The 22,700-nt window shown below is 36.1% G+C and overlaps 1 protein-coding gene across 7 annotated transcripts in view; it reads left to right on the top strand.

Moving 5' to 3' along the window:
* Window positions 1–22,700, top strand: part of THSD7A (thrombospondin type 1 domain containing 7A) — a 258,813-nt gene that overhangs the window by 10,957 nt on the left and 225,156 nt on the right. For all 7 annotated transcript variants that reach the window (XM_015853613.2, XM_015853618.2, XM_015853619.2 and 4 more), the window contains exon 2: window positions 21,138–21,238. The gene's annotated coding sequence lies outside the window, so the exon portion shown is untranslated. The remainder of the gene's footprint in view (window positions 1–21,137; window positions 21,239–22,700) is intronic.

Here is a 22,700-nt window from a genome sequence, read left to right as displayed (position 1 = left end):
GCTCTGGAACATGTTTACTTCTAGGAAGTTTAAACTCTGAATGCAATTTTAATCTGTACTTTATCAGAAAGGAGCAATTGTTCCTGATGATGGTGAGAGATAATTAGAAATACTTGTGACAGAAGTTATAAAAAGGAAAATATAGTAGTCTGCCCAACTCGGTAGAATTCATGTCTTTGCCTTTGACCCTGGATCTGGGCACTTACCCAAAGAAATACTTAATGTGTTTTTCTCATTGTTCTTGAGATCTCTCTCAGTGATTTGAGAACTGCAGATTGAGAAACAGCACCTGTATGTGTGTATTCATCAGAGGTGTAAGCAGTGCCACCAAAAAGATCTGTTCATAAGCTGTGCTATATCAGTGAAGGTTTTGGCATGATCCATGGGAAGCTGAGTGCTCCCTTTGTGAATCCTCAGTGGGGGGCAGAAGCAGCTTTCTCTGTCATTCCTATCCTGTTTTTATGAACCAAAGCAGGAGGGACTTAATGTCAGCAGAGGGCTTTCAGTGAGGGTGAACATTAGGCCTTGGTAAAAATTGTTTTTGTGCTATCAGGTTTCATGAGTGAAATATTTTGTCTAGCAGGTGCATGCTCTGTTTGAGATCTGCCATATTGTGCGTATGCAATATTAACAATGCTATTTCTCATGTGTTCAAATATTCAGAGGATTGCATCCATGTTTCATACTGTGTTACCACCACTGATGGTTGTGTCTGTTGGTGTCCTTCCAAGCTGTGAATTTATAAGCATTATTAAAATATGGCTGTTTGCCCATGGTGAGTTAGGACATTCTTGCTTCTTGTTTTTCTAGCAGTCAAGTGCAACAAAGAGCCTCTGTGTGCTGAGTACACTTCAGGAAAGGATTTAGCTGTGTCTGAACAACAGATTTAAGGAATACTGGACTTTCCAAATAAACAAGAAAGTCTCAAAGCAATTTCTTTTCAGCTGAGAGGACATGTAAACAGAATAAATGCAATAAAAGGAGAACAATACCCTCTGTATTTATGCAAACTAGAAGAGTTTTAAAAATATCTTGAAATCTGAATGTCACTTTTCTTTCACAATATAGTTGGAGCTGATGAGAGGCACGTGAGATTGAGCTAACATTACTCCACCCTGCACCACAGTGTTTCCAGCTGCAAGCAGCTGGAGATGAGAACTAGGTGGTTTATTTATTGTTACTGGTTTTTTTGTTTTTTTTGTTTTTTTTTTTTTTTGCCGAAATATGTGCTTGTTGATACTCTGTTTTTATTTACTGTGGCCTCTCTTGCATTATTGATGATAATTAATGTTGAACTAGAGCACATCTGTCTTTGATTTTAAAAAGAATAAACTGCAAAGCATTGGTTGGGCTTGTTTAAGTAACTGTACTTTGTTTCATACTGAGAAAAGTTGTTGCCTCTTAGGAGGGGAATGAAATGTTTGCATATTTCCAAAAATAGTCCCATTTACTGAATGTGTTTCTTTTCCTAATGAGTTCCAATAAAAATAATGCTGTCAAGGCAGTCTGAAGAGTTTTAGTAACGATGAAAATACACATGCATATTATCTGTTCTTGATTTTATCTTGCCTACCAGCAGAAAGACTTGTGCTTCCTGGTGTGATGTCTGTTAACCAGCTTTTGTCAGGGCGGCACAGGATTAAAAGCTCTTATAGGCAATTAGAAAGCCAAACATCTGTGGGGCTGAGGCTGTTGCCATTTCTACTTTTGGCCTCAGAAAGAAGCCAAGACGGAGCCAGAAATGCTGCGCTGTTGTCATGGGCACTATTTTCTCTGTAGCTTTTTATCTAAATGTGAAATTATGGGGAAAAGCAGAGAAGTTCAAGTGAGCTTTTGCTGCTCTGCTAGTCTGGGAATCCTGTTTCTGTGCAAATAGTTTTTCCTAGTTGGTATTAGAAATAAAATAATTAAGATGGAGAAATGAAAGAGTCTTGGAGCGTTTCTCATGTGAGAGATAATTAGAAAATAGAAGTATGATAAAAAAATTCCAGTCTTTATTAAATCACATTGAACTGAAGTTGCGAGGGGAGAATTTAACTTTTTTTTTTTTTTTTTTTCCTCTGGAAAAGAATGGTGGTAATTTTACTGCATTTTTATTAACTCCACAGAAATCAGCTTGTACTCTTGCTGGTTTCAGACTTGTAAAAATGAACATGTTCTTTGAAGGTGTAATATGGCATATATTTAAAGGTCCCTTGTGGCCCTTTGTGAATGAGATTAACATCCTGCCTTTGCTTTAACTCAACCAGAAGTTGTACAGAAAGTGCTGAGCACTTCTTAAACTCTAAATGAGACCTGAGCTATTTTCCATCTGTAGGCTGTTCTTGCTACAAGTTTCCCTCCAGCTTGAATACAAAATAGAGTAGGAAGAGCAAAAAATTAATTCTCTTCTGAAATTTTGTTATCTCATGTGATTGTCTGATTTCAAGTTAAGTACTATGTGTTAAGTTTCCCAAATGAATCCATGCCTGGAATCTTGAAGAAGCCAGTGTTGCATTGCTAATTCCTCTTCAGCCTCATTAACCAAGCCAAGAACCTCACTGTGAAAAAAATTTTTTTTTTGGTTGTTTTTCATTGTGCCTCTTGATTTTTGGTGCTTTTTTTGCCCCTTAGCTCCCCAGGGTGTGATATCACTGCCATTTAATTGGTTCTCCATGCCTCAGACCTCAAGTGTGTGGGTAGCTGAGACCTTCATTCTTCCTCCAGCCTGCAGTACTGTGCTTTGCATCTTGGCTTGCTGGCATGGACTGTGTCCCCCTAAGAGTCCCATCAGTGCTGCTGGCCTTATTTTGTTTTTTCAGTATCAAATCAGTTTAATTTGCTTTGAAGTCACAAGAGCAGCATGCCATGAAGTCTCTCTTCCTTAGAGTAATTTGCAGCAGGCGAAATCTGTCACAGAGCGTTAGCTGAACACAGTCATGCTGTGGTGCTAAGAAAAGAGCAAGTGAAAATAAACTGTTTTGAAAATGGTTTAGCTCCTTAATAAGTCTGCTACATTACATAAATGAGATCATTCAGGAATTAGGTTGCTCTCACCAATACTTGGAATCATAGAATGGCTTAAATTGAAAGGGATCTTAGGGATCATCCAGTTCTAACCCCCTGCTATGGGCAGGGCTGCCACCCATTAGGTCAGGTTGCCCCATCTAATTTGGCCTTGAATGCATCCAGGGATGGGGCATTCACAGCATCTCTGGACAGTCTGTTCTATTTTATCAGGGAGTGTTTTACCACACTTTGATTAAAGAATTTCCTCTGAACATCCAATCGAGATCCCCTCTTTTAGATGAAAACAATTCCCCGTTGTCTTATCACTGCTAGACTATGTAATAAGTTGGTTTCCCTGCTGTTCTTAAGTTACCTGTAAGTACTGGAATGCCTCAGCAACGTCTCCACAGAGCCTTCTCTCCTCCAGGTTGCGAAGTATCAGTTCCCTCAAACCTTTCTTCATACGAGAGGTGCTCCAGCCCTCTGATCATCTTCATGATCCTACTGTGGACTAGCAACTCCATGTCTTGTGCTGGGGGCTTCAGGCATGGGCACAGTCCTCCATTTGGGGCTTCATGAGGGTAGAGTAGAGACGGACAATCCCCTCCCTCACACTGTTGGCCACCCCTCTTTGTATGCTGTCCAGAATGTAGTTGGCTTTCCAGGCTGCAAATACACACTGCCCTCAATCAGTTCTGCCAGTCTATACCCATACCCAGAACTGCCCTGTCCTAAGTGCAACACCTTGTATTTGACCTTGTTGACCCTTGTTAAGGCCACTTCTCAAGCTTGTCCAAGCTCCTTTGGATAGCATCCCTTCCTTCTGTTCTATCAACTGCACCACTGAGCATAGTGTCATCTGCAAATTTTCTGATATTACATCTGAGCAGGCCAGCCCTCACCTTGCTGCTCCTCCTTCTCATAACAAAATAAAGATGTTGAAGAGCACTGGTCCTTAGACTGACCCCTGAGGGACACCACTCAACACTAGCCTCCACCTGGAGATAGTCCAGAGATTTGTAGCTGATGGTTCTAGGCCATCCATTAAACTCCTTATCTACTGAATTTTCCATCCTTCAAAACCATCTTTCACCAATTTAAAGAATCTTAAATCTTAAAAATCCTAAAACTTCTAAAAATCTCAGGTCTTTGACTCTTCTGCACCTGCAGTTAATGGTTTTGATGTATAAAATCATGCCTTTCAATGGGATGTAAGGACTCTTGGTCTTTTGTAGTGAGAACCATGGAGTAGATGAAGTTAATATATTGAGAATGACTGTCATTAATCCTGATGAATATTCAGACTTTGCTGAGCCCTTAAAGTTATCTATGAAGATATGCTCAATCATAGTATTTGGTTATGGTCATGCAAATATCTAGTGCCTTTGACCAGATTTGGTATGAGATAGCTTGCTTGTCTGAGCTCTTTATAGGTGCTTTATAGGTGTTGAATTGTCTGTAGTTCTCAAGGTTACAAAAATAAATTCTATCAATTTTTCAAGAAGGAACATGAAAATGCAAGTCTGTAATAATTTGGGAGCAGGCTGCTTTTACAGATGGTTGATTATCTGGAAACGTGAGTTTAACTGGGATCTTTTCGACCAAAGACAGATGTAAGGCAAGTGTTCTAGTTTCTTTCTTCAAAGAATAATCGCACGTGTCAGAAATCAGACGTGGTTGTGGATATTAATGTGTGTTTGAATGATTGTATACAAGAGAGACCATGTTGTGATACATCCGTGTCATTCAAAAGCTTTATTTTTGGTCTCATTTTTGCAGTTGTTTTCACTAGTACCAAATTTCATAATACATAAGTCATTTAAGTGGTGCACATTTCTTCCTGAAATATAAATTTGAATATAAATTTATTTAACCATCTTAGTAGTGTCATTTTTAAGTCTGTAACACTTCTTAAGCCAAAATTCTGCTTACTTTCCACTTTCAAGTTGTGTCTTTTTAGCAAATATATTAAAGAAAAAAAACCATTTTTTAATGACTGAAAACCTTTCTTTTTTAGTTAAGTTTGATTTTTATTGTCAAAGCCATTTATATATTCCTCTTTGCTTCATCAGTTGCTTTAATCAAAGGTGTAGAAATCTGAATTGATATGAAACCTTACAGGAATTTTCAGAATTAATATAATTCAGTCTTAAGGCTTCTTATAACTACCAAAAAGCTGAAAGAATTTTGTGACAAGTCTTTTTGAAAAAAACCCAAAAGAAAGCTAATGAAAAAAATTCAGTGATTCAGTAGAATGTAAGTAATCAACAAAATGACTGTCCATAATGTTTGAATTCCCATCTGTCATTCATCTCTCAAAAACATGTAATTTGAACCTTTAAAAATGGGCCATGGCAAATAAATTTAATTAGGACGTCCCAGAAAAGCTCCTTGACTTTGAGGATCTGGAACAAAAGTTGTCATTAGATTGCAGCTGACTACGAGGGAGAAGAGACAGCAGAATTTTTGTTGTTGTTTTGTTAGATTGCTGCGTTTTCTAGAGTACATGGACATGTCAGTTCAAAATGTAGTGTATTTCATTACAAGAAGAGTAATACTGTGTTAAAATTAGTGATAGAAAATTGAGTGACTGCTGAATGCTAACAGCATTGAATTAATAAGTATTACTAATATGATGTGTAATCTTTGAATATTTTCCCACACACTCCCCACCTTCAAGTAGTTTTCTATCTTGATAGTATGTGAGTGAAAGAAAAACAATCAGATTGCTTTCCTGAACTGTGTTTAATCAAAGATCTAGACCTTTTTCATTGCTGTACATGTAAATAGGTGTATTCTATTTAACTATAAATCTTTTTCAGATTGTGTTCTCAATTCAGGTTACAGTGATACTGCCATTGGGTGTAACTCAGCGGGGTTCATTTAAAATTCACTACACTCCATGCTATAGTGGGGATTTTATTTATTACTTATTCTTTTTCCCCCAAGATAGGAACAACAAACCAGGCATGTCTAATTGAAGCAAAGTGCTCTTAAAAATTGGTAGTTATGATAAATACTGTATCTCTTGTTTTACTCTCTAAACCTAGGTGTTTTTGAAAAATGCACTTTTCGTTCTGCATATAACCAGATGGTTACCTGTCCAGTTGCTCAGGAAAATATAAGACTGCAGTCGGTAATGTAGCATTGATGGTAATGAAAGTGACTCCTAGCGGTTCTGGTATGGTACCAGTGCTCTTTAACATCTTTATCAATGATCTAGAGATTGGGACTGACCGCACCCTCAACAAGTTTGTGGATGATTTTAAGTTTAGTAGTGCAGCTGAGAATAGAAGGAATGGATGCCGTCCAAATGAACCTGGACCGAATTGTAGAGGAGGCCCATATAAACCTAGTGAGATGCAACAAGGCCAAGTGCCAGGTGTTGTACTTGTGTTGGGGCAATTCCAAATGTGTAAAGAATGGGAGAAGGACTCCTTTAAAGCAGCCCTGCAAAGATAGCCTTGGTGGTTCTGGCAAACTAAAAGCCTGATGTGAGCCAACAGTGTGCATTTGCAGCCTGGAAGGCCAAATGTGACCTGGGCTAAACCAAAAGAAGGGTGGCCAGCAGGGCAAGAGGGCAGTGAATGATTTAATAATTTCACATTGTTCAGTGCACATACTTGTGTTTAGTGAGTTATCCAGTCCAAGATAAGAAATGTTGGGTTTTCAAACACACAGCTTCTTGCCTTAGTAAGAGTGCTCTTTAGTCAAACTTATTTTTGTAATTAAAATCTTTATTAAAACTTATCTGAATAATAGTAGAAGATTCTTAACATAGCAGTGCAATGGAATATTTATAAGACAGCTTTATCTTTTAAGCTTTGAGATGAGGATGTTTTCTCCTGCTGGGCTTTATTCAATGACTAAATCCAAAACATGTGAAGATAAACTGTCTTATGACTCTGGTGCTTTTATGTCTTTGTGTTGACCAATTGTGCCTTATTCCATGCCTTATCTCGCTGTTACAAAAATAGAGGCTTCATCTGGCAACACCGAGCAGGGATTGACACTATTCCCAGCTGAGATTGTTATGGCAGCTTTCTTCATATGTACAGAGGTAGCAGAGTTGATGTGACCATGGTCTTCCTGTGGTTTCACCATATCTCCCAAGCCATCTCTTTCTGGACCCAGTCCTTGCTCTTCTCCCCGGCTATATGTCATTTTGGGGGTGTTCACTCTCTCCTTGACTGGGCAGCCATGGATCTACATAAACACATTTCTGGATGAAAAATATTGCAGTTAATTGTGTTGCATTGTGTTCTCTTTCCTGGAAGGCTGTCATGTAACATGGCTATGTGCATGATGTACTAAGCCTCAGATTGTTGGAAGGAACTGCACTATGCAGATAGCTGTGGTATTTATTCCTTCCTTGACCAGTGTAGTGAAAGCATAGTAAAACTGAATTCAATACAGTGCACTTACAGAACCGGTTGCCAATGGTATGGTAATTCAAAACATTGTCATTCTATTGTCATTACTTGACTATTGAGTGATAAGACAGTTGATTTGGAATCCCCTGCTTGTCAGTGTACTTGTCAACAGTCCTCAGTGAAAAGCTTAAAATCATGTAGCATTTTGTGTAGATTGGCTGTGCACATTTGTAAAGGTAGACAGTCTGGCAGGTAATTCATAGTAAAGCAGAAAGATATTTTTATGGAAATGATGATATTGTATACCTTTTTCTCATTATTTAAAATCTGATTCTAAATGCATATGAAGACTTTGTCTTCGCTAATGATTCCACTTACTGGAGAACTAATAGAGGAATATAGCTGTGCTCTAGGGCACTGGAAAATTGCCTGGAGTTTTCTATGCGTCTCAGGGCATTTTGACAAGATAAGTCTAGGGCTGTAGCAATTGCTATGACAAATTCAAATCTCATTTATATATTACATTTCAGAAAAGAAATAGATAGAATTTACAGTTTCTACTTTTTTGATTATCTGTATGAATATGAATTAATCATTCAAGAAATTAATGAATGGTTATCTGTAGGTAAATTTATTTTCCATTATCTCCGAACAGTTTGTGTTAATGTGTAATGTCTCACGTTATACTGATGTAGATTATTAGGATATGAATAAAGAATTGATATTATCGTTATTCTAATAAAATAAAACAAAAAGCAGATAACATTCAGAACGCTGTTCTAGCAGTGAAGTTGATGATTTCATTTAAGGTTCTGCTTCACCCAAAATTATTGAAGTCATCCTATAGGCATGTCATAGCAAGCTGACTACCATTTATTGCTGTCTCTGATTGTAGATAACTTCAAATGGTAGGCTTTGTTTGTTTCAGAATGGTTTAGGAAATTATTTACTTCTTTCATACCTCACATTTATTTTATATACTGTGTTCAAATTAAAATCCTTAATTTTTACTGGAGGTAGTGTCCCCTAGAGAGTGATTTAGAGTTGTATATCTCAGACAGTACATATACACTGTATGAGCCAAACTGTATATCTGTGGTTGTTCAGTCAGAGGTTGTTCAGTGAACTCAGATTGCATGGATACAGTACAGATCAGAATTTGTTTAGTATTCTCTCTTAGCATGTATTCTTTCCTTGAGAAGAATAGACTCATGTATTATTCACTTCTTTCATGAAATCACAAGATTGTGTGTAATGAAAATGAATGCTGTTATAGTTTTCTTGTGTTTTTTTTTCTTTTTTGTTGTTTGTTTGTTTGTTTTACCTCACACATGGTGAATTGTTTTTCAAGTCCTTTGTATGCCTGACAACAGCAAAAAAGCTCTCACTAGTGGAATTGATTTGGGTTGGATATGCTAATTCTGCAGACGGAGTAAGGCTGTATGCTCATACTAATCAGTTAATTCTTGAAAGGAGTTTCAGTAAAGTAAATACTCTAGTCTGAATACATGAGCAATATTAGGTATGCACCATAATAGAAGAAAACTGCTATGGGCTATATTTGGTAAATGGGGACAATAAGCATTTCTAAGACTTCCCTAGGGAAAGAAAAGTATGGCCTAAATTCTCATTCTGACAAAAGAGGAAAAACATGAAAATAATTCCTTGCATTTTAGGCTAATGTTAATTTTTCAAGACTTGGTTAGAACCTTCCTTCCTTCTTACCTGAAGAAACTTAAGATTCACTGATACGTTCACATTTTCCCACTGAATTTTCATACTACTAATATAAGCCTTTCAAACTGTTTTTAATTTATTGAATGCTACTTCAACTATGTGGTTTTAGATGTAGACATCTACTTTTGTATTATTTTTATTGTGTATATACATCTATTATTTCCTATGCTATCTCTTGTGGAAGATTCTAATTTAATAATCTTTAACAAAATATGTCTGTTGTCATGGAATGGCCACCTCAGGCTTTATTTACTTGAAAAGTAGCTAAATATTTTATAAGAGACATTCTATGTACCTAACATAACCACAGGCTTGTACTTTTGGATTCTTAATTCAATCAAATATGAGATCTGTTCTGTCTCTGCACTGAAAATGCCCATAATCCCTTTGTGACGATGCATTCACTGTATTCCAGCAAGTCTAAGGGCATGCTTTCCTTCTCAAGTTGAGCTATACTATACCTGCCTGACAGTACTAGGAGAAAATATACCTTGGGGGACATTTGTGTAGCTTTCTCTGGAAAGAAAGCAAACTTCAGGCTTCAGATAAAATTGAGAGCAAAGATACTCAAGAAGGGCAAAAAAAGGTCCTTGGAAACCTGATGCACCCTCTGGGAGACATTCTGGTCAGTCCTCTGTCAGGTCTGTGAGATACTAATTTCCAGATCAAGGCTAAAGACTTGACCTACTTAAATAAACAAGACAAAGTTAAAAGTTATATATTAGTGATATTTACAGTTGTGTACGTATGTAAGTATATGTAAATGCTTTAGCTTCCCTGAATTTGTTAGGCTTGTAATAAAATATTTGTCCTGATACTTAGTAAGTTAAATATAAAAATCCTGTTTATTATGCTTATGCAAAAAGGAGCACATGCTCATTATCTTCCACTTGTCCAGAAAATGCCAATATATGTACCAGTCATTTCTGCAAGGATGAAATTTCCATGATTTCCAAAATAAATGGAAATAGAAGCTTGAAGTGTGTGATCTCCCATAATGACAGTTATAACCCCAAAGTAATGAAATCTGTTTTACTTGTTTGATAACTCTTTGCTATTGTTTAAACCTATATGTTTACCACTATATTCCTAATGGCAGAAAAACAACATATTTTCAGTCTGGCCTTTATAGACTTACAGAAAATGTCTCTGTGGTAAAGAACTCCTTCTCAGTGAGGCAAAAATCACCATTTATCTCTATGTAATGAGGTAAATGTGTGGAGTATAAGACTTGACACGCACTGTGATGAGTGTCTATCATGCATCCCAAACATGCTTAAAAAGCTCTTTTGTTAGAAGCTCAGATAACACACAATCTCTTCCTACTGAATGATTGGTTTTGTGTTTTTTTTTTTTCCTTTTTTCCCTTTTCTCCTTTGGCGTTGCAGTTACAGTGACATTAGGTAGGATCTGGCCTTATTTACACCCTGTCTACTCATCTGGCTCCAGGAATTACAAGAGGCAATTTTGAGCACTAAAAATAACAAACAAAAACTGTCCTTGCAAAGTCTTTCTGCAGGACTTTGCTTTTGCTAGTGAAAACATGCATGACTATCGTAGCCATTTATCTGGCCATAGCATTTGCACAGATTATAGGGTGCTGTCACTATTTCTACTAACTTCAGCAGTCATTACTTTTAATAGAACAATAGAACCAAATGATCTTTGATGATCAATTTTTGGACATTGTTTTATTTTGCATATCCCATACTACCAGCTACCAGACGTACATCAAATTGCTGTAGTCTGCTGTCGAGCCACATTCAAAGAAGTTTCTCTTTATATAGAATAGAATGTAATGCTATGTAGAGACTTTTGACTGCATAAATAGAATTTCTACAAATTCTGCTTGTGTCTGGCTTACATGTTCACTTGGAACTGTCAGTTTATATAGGCTGTTTGTTGTTGGGAATTGGATAGAATTGACCATATATCCTCAAAAAATGATGGCTGATATTCCCAAAGAATTGTGAAATAATTGTTATAAATATCAATTTTGTTGGCATTTTAGAAAATAAAATGTCACATTTGGAGTTTGTTCTAGATAGCATGATTTTTGATGTTATTAAAAGCAAGTTTTTTTTTTTTTTGCTTGATTAAAAATGTCTGGAGAAGAAAACAAGAACAAAAAGCTTATTCTTCCTTCAAACTATGAAAACAATGTGTTTATTTGTAATTCTCTCTGAATTACAGGGTTTTTTTTGTTTGTACTAAACAAACCTCTTTGTTTATCGATAAATTGAACCGTAGTCACTATTGTTTTTATTGTAGAGCTGCTGTTTGAGCTCTATTACTTTGGTATAACAGGACTCTGTACAGTCAATGTTATATTGTCTTGCCTAGAAGATAAAAATTCCTCACAGGTGTTCCTGAAGTGGTTTATAGGTTTTACTTTCAGTTTCTCTGGAGTTTAACTTAATGAGAGCTTGAAAACCTTTTAAAATGTTTTCATTGTAATGACATCTGCTTCTATCTCCTTCATATGTTGCATGGAATTAAATTGCTTGGGGAAAAATGGTGACAAGTTTCCAGTACAGTGAAGCACAGAAAGAATGCTTAGGTGAAGACTGATTTTAATTTTCTTCAATTGTGATAGGTGTTTTTGTTGTTGTTGTTGTTGTTTTTTTTGTTGTTGTTTTTTGAGAAATGTCAATCAACCATAAATTAATTTCTATATGCAAAACTTCAAATGAAATCTCAGTGCATACAGAAGAAAGACTGAAAGGGTATGGAAAAAAAACAAAGCTAGTTTGTGATAAAAGCAATGTATATCTTATTTGTTTGTTAGAAGTTTTTCTTTTCTGATGATGCTTGCAGCAGTGAAGGGTGTGTTTGGGTTTTTTGTTCTGGGGGGCATGGGGAGAAGAGTTGTGGAGAAGGAAGAGTGAATTGTTTTAGTTCTTAAATTATTCATCTGCTCCAGTATAAAACATGAAAAAATCTACAGTGGCTGGAAGCTCAAAGTAATGGTTTGTTTCTTTTTCTTTTTTTTTTTTTTAAATTATTATTATTATTATTTTTAAAATTTATTTTCCAGTGAGCCTACAGTTCTGAGAATTTCACTGATAAGTGTTGTTCTAGATTAGACTTGAGTTCTTCATATTTTAAACACAGATGCGTTTAATTGGAACTGCACATGCAAATATTTATAGAACAGATATTTGTCCATCCTAGTGTTGGTTCTTTTCCATCCTTCTAGTTCTACATCCCTTTTCTGCTTCAGCCAACTTCAGTGTTCCTCTAGCTGCTACCAGATTTCTGGGCACTTGGAGCTCTTGGCCATTCTTAACTGGCTCAGATGTCATCATGCATTGTGTATGTTCTTATTATTTTCCAGTAATGGTAATAGCCTTTGGTCTTTCTGAGTTTACTTCTTGTTAATGTTGAATTTACACAGGAAGCCTCCAACAGGATGTTTAAATTAGCTTATTTGATAGAGACATTGCCATGCCTTCTGAGGTCTGCTTGATTTTCTTTCTGTCTTCATCTCTGTTTATACTTCCTATCATGTATTCTTTTTAGCTCTGTGCCACTTACTTCATTATTTTAATGTTTAAAAATGCACTTTTCTTCCACAGAAAAGTCCCATGGCTACTGAAAATAATAAGCTATGTAATGGCTTTAGATATCTAAAAACATCCTTAATAACTACTGACAGTCTAAAATGAGATAAAATGTTTTTCTGCAGTAGTGCTTTCAGACTTAATGTTCCTTTACATCTTAATGTTCAGAATTATTGATATGCATGGCTATCAAGATTACCTGGCTAGTTTAAGACCATTTTTGTCAGTTTACAAGGATATGGTTTATTTATTTTTACTAATCTTATATTCCATTTCTCTTCAAAAGCCCATGCGTCAGTGTCTACATCATATGTTCTTATTTGTGTCATTCTCTAAACTATCAGCATACTGAAAAAGTTACTGCAGGCACATCCTATGAGCTCCACAACAATCACAATTTTTTTTTTCTCAGAACCAACATGCAAAGCTGTCGGGATCCAGCTGTGGGAAATTATGCATCTTCATGCCCTAATCATTTATTAAGATGAAATGGGACAAAGACTTTACTCATTACATTCCTGTATATCACTATTATACTATTATAAGGACTTCCAGACTGTTTGGAGCCCAGAGACCTTTTCATGTTATGCATGGATTAGATGCTTGCTTTAAATCTGTTATATATCATGATCTCGTTTCCTTTATCTCATTTCATTATATGCCTTTAACTTAATTTAAAATGTATAGTACACCTTGGACTATTTTCACTTATTATTTAAAAATAATTACACAGGAAAGTTATTAAACTTGTAAACAGCCTAGGATTTTTGATTATTTTTTATTTATTTCTTTATTTTTAAATACAGTGCTACAATAGAAGTTCTTTTTTCCATTAGCCTTTTGACTAAAATAACAGCTACTAAGTAGGTCAGAGGTTATAATATTTGTCCTTATCTTCAATTTTCAATCTCTTGATTGTGACTTCTTGAGATGTAAGAGCTAAATTTTCAGCAAAACATACAGTTGCAGTCAATAATAGAAGCTTTAAGCAGGTGAAATAAAGGACTCCGTGAGGTAGCCTGTTTTCACTGTTTCTTTTTTAATACTTGCCAAAATGATACAGCTTTATAGTTACCTAGTTAGATATTAGCACAGTAACTATTCTTTAACCTTACTCTAGTACAAGGGATCCCCGGGCAATCTTGTCAGCTGTTTGGTAGTGGCTGTTGGCAATCTTTCCCTGAGTCACAATTTGTCTGATGGACAGCAAGATATTTAGGTAAAAAAAATGTTTAGTTTGAAAAACTACAGTTTATAATAGTAGTAAATCTTCTTATCATCTCCAATTTGTTATATAGTTTTTGAATTTGGTCAGTGTGACCTGAAATGTGCTGAGAGCTATGCTCTGTTTTTCTGTTGCTATCTTTAATGTAAATATCTAGGGCGAGCTATCTGAAAGCCTTATTTTCTCTTATCAGAAACAGCATGACTTGATCCCAATTTCCATTTTGGATTTGATCCCTGTTCCCAGAGGTTATACTGTTGGACATCATACATTAATATCTTTCCTGTTCTTTTCCAAATTTCTTAAAAATGTTTATAGTGCCTGTCTAGATTTATGGATTTGGACTTTAGGGTACTTTCCTCTGCTTATAGGACTCTAAGGTAGAATGCCTTCACAGAATGTGCTTCTAAATATTAGTCATGTTACTCCTTTCAAATATTATGCTTGTTATTATCTTTTATAAGGAGAGCTCTCTTCTCACTGTCTACAGTTAGATGTCTGTGGTTGAGTGGGGCACTGTAAGCTCCAGTACAGATGGAGGCAAAGGAGAAAGGCAGGAAATGTGAACTACTTGGAGATTGACTTACTTCATCCTTAAGCTGCCAAGCCTAGGAGACTAGTTTAAGCATCTATGGTATCATGCCTATTTTCAGATTTTGTGTATGAGACAAGATTAATCTGAAGACAGAAGTGTTCAGTGTGCAATCTTCTCTTGAGAGTGTTTAAATTTAGGCTGGCCCATTGCAGAAGCTCTTGTTTCAGATGAGATTCAGCATTCTCTTTGAAATTAGTGAGGCATGTAAGCAAAGAATATTTTATAAGATTCTAGGAAGGGAACTCTCCAAGCCAGAAATCAAATAAACAAGTAGACTAATCCAGGTGGGAAGAACCTCTTGCAATCAATGCTTCAATTCTTTGCTGTTTTCATTGGTCTTCCATGGTCATTCATGATATAAACTTACCAATTTTGTAAAAAATTCGTAAACTTACATGAGCCTAGGGTTCTGGTAAAATTATATCTTACATTTTTTGATCATGGTGTTTTCCTTCTCACCAGTATCACTGTGGGAAACCTGATTACTACTCATTTCTCGTGGGTGATTTACAGAATTTATTTGGGCAAAAATGGCATAAATTGAAATCTTCCTTGAGGCATCTCAGTGAACAGTCTCTTCAATTTTTCATCTAATTTTTCATCTTCCTAAATACAATTTCATAAAGGCTGGGCATTCCCAATCACCAGTGCCAGTAACTGCTAAAACCAATGCCAATAGCTTTACTGAATCATAGTGCTCAGTGTATTACTCAGTAGTAATTCCTGTAACTTGAATATCTATGAATAATTTGTTTTAGGTTATAAGAAGTATTAATCTCTAAATGAAGCTTTGAGATTCAAACAGAATGTGCTGAATAAATATCAATTATTATTCATTAAAATGCAAATAGGGATAGGCACTTCTGAGACAGTTTAAGTGGTCAAAATAAATTAAATAAAGGACAGAACACCAGTAATTAGACATTCATAAATCACATCTAAGATATTGCTATGATTATTGGACACACATACTGCAAAGCTCTGTGTTTGTCCTTCAGCTTTGTGCTGTAGCCTTAGAACACTTTTTGTCTCCAGTGACTACTCAAAATATTCAGGCACCAAAATTCATAATAAAATTTTATTAGATGTGTTTTCATGGTAACTTCTCAATGGCGATAAATTTTAGCTTTAATTTATTTTAATGAATTCTGTAGTTAAATCTCTGTTTGTTGTCTAAAAAGCTTACTCTCATTTTCCAGAGCATGAGTGTATTGGAATATTTTAGTTTAACACTTAATGAGCATATGTTTTCCAGGTTTACATAGGTTTTATACTTTCAGTTCTTCTCAGGGAAACCATTAAATCCTGTATGCACAAATGCCAATCAAAGAATAAAAAAAGACAATGAAAATTTTGTGACTTTTATTTCCCCCCCTGCATGCTCATCTGAAGGGTGATTTGCAGGAACTTGTTTGGTTTTAAATTGCTGTCAGGACCAAATGTGGTTTGAACAACACAGCGTACCAGGCTTTTTGTGAAATGGACACAGTTGTAATGTGTTGTTAACTTTTAAATGTCCTTTGAGATATAAATTTGCTGCAGTCTACTAATGGCTCTGTAATAACAAAGGGAGATTGCTCTTAGTATGATAAACATATTGTTAGGACACTGCTTCATTAAACCATATCTGTGTGTATGCATACACATAGCTAATCAATGCTCAGTGTAGCCACATGTCAACATTTAACCCTTCATTATCTCTTTAGTTAGATTTTAAAAGCATCAAGATAAATAAAAATAATTCTAGCACTTGGTAATTAGTAGCCTGTTGTAGCACTTAAATCTAAAAGGAAATAAGATCCAAACACAAATTGAATAACTGTACCCTATCTGCTAATAGCCACATCCTAAAGCAAATTTGTTTTAGCTATTACTGAGAACACAACTTTGTGTTTAAAAACTATACTCTTTTAGTGCGTTCAAGTGACTGTTCTATAGAAGGGCTTGTTTTGATCTCTGTGTGGAACACTATTGGGAAATGTAATCATGTAAGACCCTTTTATAAGTAGTATGAAAAAAATCTAGTAAGAATGAATAGCATTTCGTACATTTTGTTGTCACACAAAAATGAGAGATTATTTTAATGTCATTAGAGTTAATTAAGGTATATTTAGTAAATATAAGTTATAGTCCAAGTCCTTGATGCTTTGAAATTGAAACTGCAATGCAAAGAGTGGTATTTTATGGAGGACAGTCTCCATAAATAGAATAAAAATAAAAATGTGTTCCCCCCCCCCATTTCTGTCAGTTGCTTTAGTAAAATGTGAAATAATTATTTTCCACAGAAATGTTGCTGCTCTTTCCTGAAGGCAGCCATTCAGTGGTGTCAAAACCAGATACAAAGCAGACTAGATAGTCATCTTGCATTGTAATGATATCAGGAAATGAGAGGGTATTTGGAATTAAATATTTCATAACTTCATTCATTATAAGTGGTGGAAAGATTAAAGAAAAAGGGAATTTCAATAAAATTATCATTGTGAAAGCTGAGGCAGAACTTGGATGACTGCCCTTTTCATTTATCCATGTTGGCCCTTCAAATAATTGGGATAGTGATGTTTGTAAATTTTCATATTGCTGTCACTAATCTTTCCACCTCCTCAAAATAATAATAGCAAAAGTTAGTGAATCTAACTTTCATAAGTAAAGTATTTTACTCACTTTATTTAAACAAACAGGCAAATGGCATTGTGATTATGGAGATGTGATGGGACAGCTTGTGTGACTGGAAAGCTGTCATGGATGGCTATGTACTTTTTAGGAAAGACAGGTCAGCAAGGCAAGGTGGTGGAGTTGTTCTTTATGTGAGAGAACAGCTGGAATGTATTGAGCTCTGGCAAGGGATGTATGACAAATAAGTGGAGAGTTGATGGATGGGAAGTAAGGGGCAGGCTAATGTGGGTGACACACCTGCTTACTGCAGGCAACCTGATTGGGAGGAAGAAGTTGATGAGGCCTTCTACAGACAGCTGAAAGTAGCCTCATGATCACAGGCACTGGTTCTCATGGGGGACTTCAACCATTTTGGCTTTTGCTGGAAAAGAAAAATGCCAGGTGCACACAAACTGGGAGGTTCCTGCAGTGTGTGGAAGATAACATGCTGGTGCGGGTAGTGGAAGAGTCAATGAAGAGAGGTGTGTTGCTGGATCTCTTGGTATAATCTGCTGGATTTGTTGGTACAAACAACTAAGGACTGGGAATATGAAGGCTGGGGGCAGCCTTGTATGCAGCAACTATGAGGTAGTGGAGTTCAGGATCTTACATGGAAGGAACAAAGCAATAAGTAGGGATTGCAACCCCGGAATTCAGGAGAGTCAACTATGACCTCATTCTGGTATTTGGGTTTCTATTTGAAAGTCAAATAATGGAATTAATATTCCTGGCAATAAATCTCAGGTGTCTGCATGTTTACTTGTATATATATTACAGTGTATTGCAGATGCTTGCATAAATGGTGGGAAAAGCTAGCCTTTAACTGAATACATGTATCTATTGTATGCTTTTAGTGGCACTACTATGTATAAGATCCCGCACCTGGGTTGAGGTGATCCCAAACACACACAGATACAGGCTGGGTGGTGAATGGCTTGAGAGCACCCTTGAGGAGAAGGATTTGGGAGTGTCAGTTTGATGAATGTTTCAACATAGTTTGGCACTGTGAGCCTGCAGCCCAGAAGGCCAACTGTATCCTGGGTTACATCAAGGGAAGTGTAACCAGCAGGTCAAGGGAGTTGATTCTGCCCCTCTTCTCTGCTCTTTTGAGACCCAAGAGTACCTAGAGTACTGCATCCAGTTCTGGGACTCCCAACACAAGAAAGACATAGAGGTGCTGGAGCAGGTCCAGAGCAAGGCCTTGAAAATGATGAGAGGGCTGGAGCACTGCCTGTACAAGGACAGGCTGAGAGAGATGGAGCTCTTCAGCTTGGAGAAGAAAAGCCTCTGGTAGGATCTTATAGCAGCATTCCAGGACCTGAAAGGGGCCTAAAGGAAAGCCAGGGAGGGACTTTTTAGAAGGGCATGCAGTGGCAGGTCAATTGAAAATGGTTTTAAATTGGTTGAGAGTAGATTTAGACCAGATATTAGGAAGAAATTTTGTGAGGGTGGTGAGACACTGGAACACTTTGTGAATGCTCCCTCCCTCAGGGTGTTCAAGGCCAGGCTGGATGGGGCTTTGAGCCACCTAGTATAGTGGGAAGTGTTCCTGCCTTTAGCAGAGCAGTTGGAATTAGGTGATTTTAAAGATCCCTTGCAACCCAAACCATTCTATGAATCTGTATTTATTGGAAGATTAGAAGTAGTTTTTTTTCTTCTTGAAAACTTAAGGAAACACAGTTATGAGTGTTTGGACGGACCTGTATCTGCTATCAGGTGTTACTGGAGTAACTGGAGTAAATCACTGGAGTTACACTTAAAATATAAGGTTTAGGATTATGAATCAATAGATTAAGCATCTTTCTGCTTTTGAGAGGTGTAATGTTCTTCAAACACAGCCCTCATGTGAGGCTTGATAGACCTTACTGGCCTTGCAGCTGAAATCTGAAGTATTTCATCTTTGAGGAGGGGGCAAGAGTCTGAAGTTTTGCTTGTTGATATTTATTTCACTTTGGTCAAAAAGAAAAAGCTATAAAGATTTACAGTTACTAAAATGTGAATAGTACCTCATTCTTTAAATGTAAATTCACTTGTTTTGAAATGCCAAGAATAGGAAGTCTGTCCTCTAGCAGAAACAATTTGGTATGGTAAGGACTTGTCAGCATTTTATTACAATTCCATTCCTCAGGGTGAAAACATTTTTTTTTCAAGCTGAAAGCTGAATTTGAAGTATCAGTCTCATGACAAACTTGCATTATCAAATTCATCTAAAATAGGCTAAACAGAGCAGAGATCTTCTGACAGTTCTGTATATATTACTGAAATGAACTTATTTGTGTATATTACCTGCTTTTTAGTGGGACTCATCTGAAACTCCTTTGATGTTTACTTTGAATGGTTGTCAATTATGGAGACAAAAAGTAATTAACTTTAAGTAAATATTACCTAACCTGTGGATGTTTTAGTTGTATGGGTTGTTTATTTTTGTTGTTTGTTTTAAAAAAGCAGTATTATTATAAAATAATAAAGAATAATTCAGATTAGAAAGGTGTGACAACAGTAAAAAGAAACGCTCAATTCTTTGCAAAATTACTGGATAAATAGTATACATAGATATCATTCTGTTGTTGGACCTTCCTGCAAAAATTATCTGATCTGCTGACACCATGGTTGATACCAATGACTTTTTCTTATGATGCACTACAGTGGGGGTGGGTGGAGGAAATTGTCAGTTTGGTGGAAAAAAAATATCATACAGAACATTTAAGTGACTTTAATCTCAAAGTAATAATAAGACTACATTAAGGTGCAAAGAACATAAGTGTATGTATCTTTTTTTCTTTATTCCCTTTTTTTCCCTTGATTTAAGATTAGATTAGGTAGAATTCTGGATTTTAAAACTTGAGTTTTATTGGTATAGTAAGTATATCCATATTTATCCAACTCAGGAAATGTTGTTCATGTCATGGTCCATCTTAATTTCAGCTTATTTTGTTCTTCTGTGTCATTCGTAACAGAGGGAAAGAGAGAGGTTGCATGAACAAGGCTGAGGATGTTTCTAAACTCCAGTAGAGGAGTGGAATGGGCTGGATCTCACCAGTAACACAGAATCACAGAATGACCCGGCTTGGAAGGGACCTCAAGGATTATGTAGTTCCAACCCCCCCCTGCCTAGCAGGGCCACCAAACATACACATTTACTAGATCAGGTTGCCCAGGGCCCCATCCAACACAAAACAAATGGAGTAGAAGAGAATCACTAATAGTGACAATTGCTATTTTGTTTACTGTACTTATCTCCTAGCCAAAGAAACTTAGGAGTTGTCATTGTATAAATGTACAATAGTTCAGCCTGTGCAGTTTGTTATGTAGTGCCAACGAATCACATTTAGTAAACTAGATTCAGTTTATATTGATTGGTTGCCTGGGCTAGTTCATCTGTCACTAACTTGGATGTTTTTTATATTTCAGTAAGCCTCTATAAAGACATAATTTTAATCATTTGGTGTAGCAATAGCTGACAGGTAGCAGGCTTTTTAACTTTTCTTTTTGTTAGCTTAGCCTCATACTGAAAATAATATTCTCTTTCAGTATATCTGGAAATGTATGGGCAAGACTAAGCCATGATTCAGGGGAATGTCCTTTTAAATTAGAGCTATGAGATGGATATAAGTAATGTGATCAGATGGCATAAATAGAAAAACGAAAGGGAGGAAAAAAAAAAGAAGTTTAAAAACAGGTGCCTGGCAGCAGTTTTTCGCATTCACAAAAAATGTGTGAAATGACCTTCCAGACATGATTAAGCTCTGCAGACTAGAATATTGAGCCATTTGGAGAAACTGGAAAACATCCAGGAGTATATATGGCAAAGTAAACTTGGAAGAGGGGGAGCCATGAAAATAAACTGATATTCATACGTACTTGGGTATATTGAATTTGTTATTGACTTTCCATCATCACAATGCACTGTTCATCAGTACCCTTTCCTTAGTCATCTATTGGGAAGACTTATAAGGTTATCTGGTTAATTTTTGCCTTTTGACCTTTTATCTCCTTGTTTGCAGGTTTCTTCTGAATTCACTGTACAGAGGTTGCCCATCCAAAATCTGTGGAATCATGTCACTTGTACATTCCAGTGGAGAATGAATGTTTTCTGGGCAGAAAGGTAAATTTAGCTTCTACTGCTTATAACCTTTCAGAACTGGAGGGATTCCATGTAGAATATTTGTCTCTATTTTGGATGTTTACTGCAGAATATTTGAAACTTTCTTTAATCAGTGGCAGATATCTTTGCAAACAGATGCACGATTTACAGATAGAATTGCGGTACTCTCCTTTAGATAGTTTTACAGGTAGATTAAGAAAGCAGACAGAATTCTTCTGAGGGGTACAGTAAACTGCAGTTTGTCTAAATTAAATATAGAAAGTTTCAGGTTTATACTTTTGTTCCAGTTATATATATGCCTCAATAAAAAAGACCATACCTAGACAATAACAGGTAACTTGCTATTGTGAACTTTGGATGTTTCAAGTAAAAAATTGACTGTGAAGATGCCACAGTTCATCATAAATGAATCTATCCCACAGAAACTTAGCTTTGACTAAAAGTGTAATCATGGCAGCAAAAGAATCTTCTTTTCTTCAGCGACTTCTGTGTCCATGTGGTTTGATCATAAATCCAATGGTGACCAACACTGGAAAGATTCATTTCAAATCAGGAGATGAAAGATTTTTCTCTCTAAAATATCATAAAGTGATTAAAAATCATGTTATTTAGGAACAAGGCCAGGAGTATTAGTGAAGTCAGTATCTTAACAGAGTCAGCAGTCTGAATAAGGTGAATTTATTATTTTATTTTATTTTTTATTTTTTTTACTACTGATTTTTCAATGAATGAAAACCAATTCAAGTCACTTTTACTTAATTGACTTTATTCTGCTAAGTATGACACACCCAGGCTCATAATAACCTGGACATTTTGTTTTCATAATCAGAAGGCTGAAAGCAGTAAAAATTATTCTGGAGGGGTTCCCTGTAAAATACACAGTGTATGTGATAGTGTAGCATTAACAGTTGGTTATCCTAACAGACAGATGTGTTCTCATTCAAAATTTATAAGAATACAACCTGTAAAACATTACAAATACTAAAATATTAGTTTACCGTCCTACATAAACCAGACATCCTGTGTGCTGTCATGATTATTCTAAAACTTCAGTGTTTTCCATTTTATTATTATTTTTAAATTTTGTAAATAAGCAACAGAAACTAAGTTAATTATATAATGACATTTTAATGATGGCATGCAAGTAATGGATGATGAAATGAAACTAGAATTTTCAGATATTATCATCAGAAAAGGGAGGAAGTGGTAGTCTTTTTGATTGTTATAAGAATAATTGGTTCATTATCATAATTATATTCTTGTTCATGATAGCAAGGTCAAACCAAATAATAGGAACGCTGTGTGATGTCAGTTTACAGATTGTGGCAGGTATTAATTGAGGAAATGAGAGTTTGGTGCTGCTGAAAAGAGACAGGTGAACAGCAAACCCAGTGGACCTTCCCTGTACTTCATATTCTTCACCATATGTGGTAGGACTTCCTAATTTGGCTTGAAAAGGACA

The sequence above is a fragment of the Coturnix japonica genome, chromosome 2 (assembly GCF_001577835.2).
Source record: "Coturnix japonica isolate 7356 chromosome 2, Coturnix japonica 2.1, whole genome shotgun sequence".
Lineage (NCBI taxonomy): Eukaryota > Metazoa > Chordata > Aves > Galliformes > Phasianidae > Coturnix > Coturnix japonica.
Note: the sequence above shows the minus strand (reverse complement) of the source record. Positions and strands in the feature narration are given on the sequence as shown.